General features: G+C 51.8%; 1 non-coding gene across 1 annotated transcript in view; it reads right to left on the bottom strand.

Moving 5' to 3' along the window:
* The window catches only part of LOC126447666 (small subunit ribosomal RNA), a 1909-nt gene extending 1275 nt beyond the window's left edge, over positions 1–634 (bottom strand). Inside the window, exon 1 of the ribosomal RNA XR_007583845.1 lies at positions 1–634. This exon is cut by the window's left edge and continues 1275 nt beyond it. This is a non-coding gene — a ribosomal RNA (small subunit ribosomal RNA).
* Positions 635–5000: the final 4366 nt, after the last annotated feature.

The following is a 5000-nucleotide window of genomic DNA, read 5'->3' as shown; positions in this document are numbered from 1 at the left end:
CCGCAACAACTTTAATATACGCTATTGGAGCTGGAATTACCGCGGCTGCTGGCACCAGACTTGCCCTCCAATAGATACTCGTTAAAGGATTTAAAGTGTACTCATTCCGATTACGGGGCCTCGGATGAGTCCCGTATCGTTATTTTTCGTCACTACCTCCCCGTGCCGGGAGTGGGTAATTTGCGCGCCTGCTGCCTTCCTTGGATGTGGTAGCCGTTTCTCAGGCTCCCTCTCCGGAATCGAACCCTGATTCCCCGTTACCCGTTACAACCATGGTAGGCGCAGAACCTACCATCGACAGTTGATAAGGCAGACATTTGAAAGATGCGTCGCCGGTACGAGGACCGTGCGATCAGCCCTAAGTTATTCAGAGTCACCAAGGCAAACGGACCGGACGAGCCGACCGATTGGTTTTGATCTAATAAAAGCGTCCCTTCCATCTCTGGTCGGGACTCTGTTTGCATGTATTAGCTCTAGAATTACCACAGTTATCCAAGTAACGTGGGTACGATCTAAGGAACCATAACTGATTTAATGAGCCATTCGCGGTTTCACCTTAATGCGGCTTGTACTGAGACATGCATGGCTTAATCTTTGAGACAAGCATATGACTACTGGCAGGATCAACCAGGGAGCTGCGTCAACTAGAGCTGAGCAGCCGGCCGCCCGGGAGTGTGTCCCGGGGGCCCGCGCGAACACGCAAGCGTCCGCTCAATTATTCTGCAAACAGGAGGAGGCTGAGCTCCCCTGCACAACACACCTCGAAACCCTCTCAGGTCCCGGCGGCGCGCAGCGCCGTCCTAAGTACTTGGTCGGGTTCGAGAGAGGCGCAATCGCCCGGAGTTAGGCGAGTAGACGCTTTAGGTGCGACCACCCGTGCTCCCAACTGAGCTTGCCGCTGCCGACAGAGGCCCGGGAGCGTGCTGTCGTGGCATTGCCGGCGGGAGACAACACGCGCCACCTACGGTGACCGGCAGCTCCAACGCCAGCGCCACAGAAGGACAAAAGCCCTACTTGGGTGCCGAAGCGAACTCTCCCAGCACAGCGCACGCGCCAACACGTCCGCACAGCTGCGATACAAACCACCTGCGAGAACCGCTGGGGCGACCGAGCAGCAGACGGCGTCGCGGCGCCGAGCGCCGGGCGGCGGCGCATCCTCAGCGCACAAAGTCCTCAATCGGACCAGCACACTGCAGATGGCCACCGCGCTTCGCACCGGGCCCGCGAGGACCTACTTTGGCCGCAAGGCGCCGCGAGCAGGGGGCGCCGGCGCGCAGCTGCGCCGCCTGCCGCGTCCGTCGGCCGGCGCGCCTGCCACCGGCCGCCCCCACCAGCCGGCTGTAGCGCGTGCGCCCACGCACCGCGCTGCCAGCACGCCGGGCGGCCCCCCCTCACCGGCCGGGGACGGTCCCACCCAGCCACCGCCGCGTATCGCCTCACACCCAGATCCCCTTTCACGTTCGTGGGCATGGTGGGTCCCCTTTCACGTTCGTGGGCATGGTGGGTATCCCTGAAACAACCGGTTAATAGCTCGACCGATCGTCGCCAACACTGATTCACCTCTAGCGAGAACAACCGCACCACAACGGGTTACCGGTTGTTCATTTGCGTAACGTCACCAGCAAACGTACACGTCCATCGCCATTTGCAACGAGTATTGCATGCCTGTGTCAGGTGTCACAACACACTACGTCTGCCCACATAGACGCAACAACATGTGCACGCCTAGAGAACACGTGGAAGGTAGACCCCGTACGTATGCGGTGTCCATTGCGCGAACGACTGTCAGCCCGCCTCTGCAGCATGTCGCAGATGTGGAACGCGGTGCAACATGCTATCACGGTGTGTGAGAAGAGACGACTACGTCCGAATACACGCTCCACTACATCAACAGACTGCTCATGCTGATCGCCATCCAGGGCGTCCGTTCCTCCCACACGTCTGTATGGCGTACCACACTGCAATCCAGCTCTTATAGGGAGACGACACGTAGCTGCGTGCACAATATTTGGACTGTATGGTCCGCCGTTGCTAGGCGCTGTCGTCATACGGTCACATGGGCCACGATGTATCATTCAGTACATACGGAGCAATGTGCAGTACAGTTTGTGGGTTTTGCGTACATCGGCGGACAGGTGACAGGCCGTACCACAACGTAGGCTGAGTACGTCGGCATGCGAAGGGCATTGAACATGCAAACTTCTCACCGACCAGCTTGCGAAGGCAGGGGGGAAGGGGGGGGGGCATGTACGTCCTGCTGCTATCCACACTACAGTGTATAGCAGGAGCATGTGGAAAGTCAGCAACACCTGCAAGGTGTTTAACATGACGCGATACACAGGGGACCGGGCAGTGCGAGTAGCGAACTATATTGCGAGGGTTGCGGTTAGGCAACACTACACTACTTTAACGGGTTGCATAACAATTACAGAGCAGGTTCAGCGACAACGTGCGTCAGGTTAAGGCGCAATATAGTTTAGGTTACGGCGCACTTTAGGTTAGGTTAAGGCACATTATAGGTTAGGTTAAGGCACAACATGGGTTACGTTAAGGCACAACATGGGTTAGGTTAAGGCACAACATGGGTTAGGTTAAGGCACAACATGGGTTAGGTTAAGGCACAACATGGGTTAGGTTAAGGCACAACATGGGTTAGGTTAAGGCACAACATGGGTTAGGTTAAGGCACAACATGGGTTAGGTTAAGGCACAACATGGGTTAGGTTAAGGCACAACATGGGTTAGGTTAAGGCACAACATGGGTTAGGTTAAGGCACAACATGGGTTAGGTTAAGGCACAACATGGGTTAGGTTAAGGCACAACATGGGTTAGGTTAAGGCACAACATGGGTTAGGTTAAGGCACAACATGGGTTAGGTTAAGGCACAACATGGGTTAGGTTAAGGCACAACATGGGTTAGGTTAAGGCACAACATGGGTTAGGTTAAGGCACAACATGGGTTAGGTTAAGGCACAACATGGGTTAGGTTAAGGCACAACATGGGTTAGGTTAAGGCACAACATGGGTTAGGTTAAGGCACAACATGGGTTAGGTTAAGGCACAACATGGGTTAGGTTAAGGCAAAACATGGGTTAGGTTAAGGCACAACATGGGTTAGGTTAAGGCACAACATGGGTTAGGTTAAGGCACAACATGGGTTAGGTTAAGGCACAACATGGGTTAGGTTAAGGCACAACATGGGTTAGGTTAAGGCACAACATGGGTTAGGTTAAGGCACAACATGGGTTAGGTTAAGGCACAACATGGGTTAGGTTAAGGCACAACATGGGTTAGGTTAAGGCACAACATGGGTTAGGTTAAGGCACAACATGGGTTAGGTTAAGGCACAACATGGGTTAGGTTAAGGCACAACATGGGTTAGGTTAAGGCACACCATGGGTTAGGTTAAGGCACACCATGGGTTAGGTTAAGGCACACCATGGGTTAGGTTAAGGCACAACATGGGTTAGGTTAAGGCACAACATGGGTTAGGTTAAGGCACAACATGGGTTAGGTTAAGGCACAACATGGGTTAGGTTAAGGCACAACATGGGTTAGGTTAAGGCACAACGTAGGTTAGGTTAAGGCACAACGTGGGTTAGGTTAAGGCACAACGTGGGTTAGGTTAAGGCACAACGTGGGTTAGGTTAAGGCACAACGTGGGTTAGGTTAAGGCACAACATGGGTTAGGTTAAGGCACAACATGGGTTAGGTTAAGGCACACCATGGGTTAGGTTAAGGCACAACATGGGTTAGGTTAAGGCACAACATGGGTTAGGTTAAGGCACAACATGGGTTAGGTTAAGGCACAACATGGGTTAGGTTAAGGCACAACATGGGTTAGGTTAAGGCACAACATGGGTTAGGTTAAGGCACATCATGGGTTAGGTTAAGGCACAACGTAGGTTAGGTTAAGGCACAACGTGGGTTAGGTTAAGGCACAACATGGGTTAGGTTAAGGCACAACATGGGTTAGGTTAAGGCACAACATGGGTTAGGTTAAGGCACAACATGGGTTGGCACAACATGGGTTAGGTTAAGGCACAACATGGGTTAGGTTACGGCACAACATGGGTTACGTTACGGCACAACATGGGTTACGTTACGGCACAACATGGGTTACGTTACGGCACAACATGGGTTACGTTACGGCACAACATGGGTTACGTTACGGCACAACATGGGTTACGTTACGGCACAACATGGGTTACGTTACGGCACAAATTAGGTTAGGTTACGGCACAAATTAGGTTAGGTTAAGGCACAAATTAGGTTAGGTTAAGGCACAAATTAGGTTAGGTTAAGGCACAAATTAGGTTAGGTTAAGGCACAAATTAGGTTAGGTTAAGGCACAAATTAGGTTAGGTTAAGGCACAAATTAGGTTAGGTTAAGGCACGATATAGGTTAGGTTAAGGCACGATATAGGTTAGGTTAAGGCACGATATAGGTTAGGTTAAGGCACGATATAGGTTAGGTTAAGGCATAGGTTAGGTTAAGGTACGATATAGGTTAGGTTAAGGTACGATATAGGTTAGGTTAAGGTACGATATAGGTTAGGTTAAGGTACGATATAGGTTAGGTTAAGGTACGATATAGGTTAGGTTAAGGTACGATATAGGTTAGGTTAAGGTACGATATAGCGTAGGTTCAGATACACATTGTTGTAGGGAAAGGTGTATTGGGGGGGGGGCGGCAGGTTCGTTGATAGTGATTATCGTAATTGGATGCCTGCGGTATTATCCGATTTGTCACGTCAGGATGCACTTTTGGCTCATGACAGGCGGCGCTCCGATTCCATGGTTGTGGCAGATCTGTGTCTTTCATTCCTGCCATTGTTTGTGTGCTGTGACAGGAGGCAGTATTGTGATGTTGGGTGCACCACTGTGTAGGACATGTGTGGGTGTTCGTGGCTTAGCTGAGCAATGTGCGGATGTCGGAAGGGTGGGATATTGTGTTTTCTGGGTGGACCTCCCGGTCTGGTAATGATAGTGTGGATTGT

This window comes from Schistocerca serialis, unplaced genomic scaffold (genome assembly GCF_023864345.2).
Source record: "Schistocerca serialis cubense isolate TAMUIC-IGC-003099 unplaced genomic scaffold, iqSchSeri2.2 HiC_scaffold_524, whole genome shotgun sequence".
NCBI lineage: Eukaryota > Metazoa > Arthropoda > Insecta > Orthoptera > Acrididae > Schistocerca > Schistocerca serialis.
This window is presented reverse-complemented; position numbering and strand designations above follow the sequence as displayed.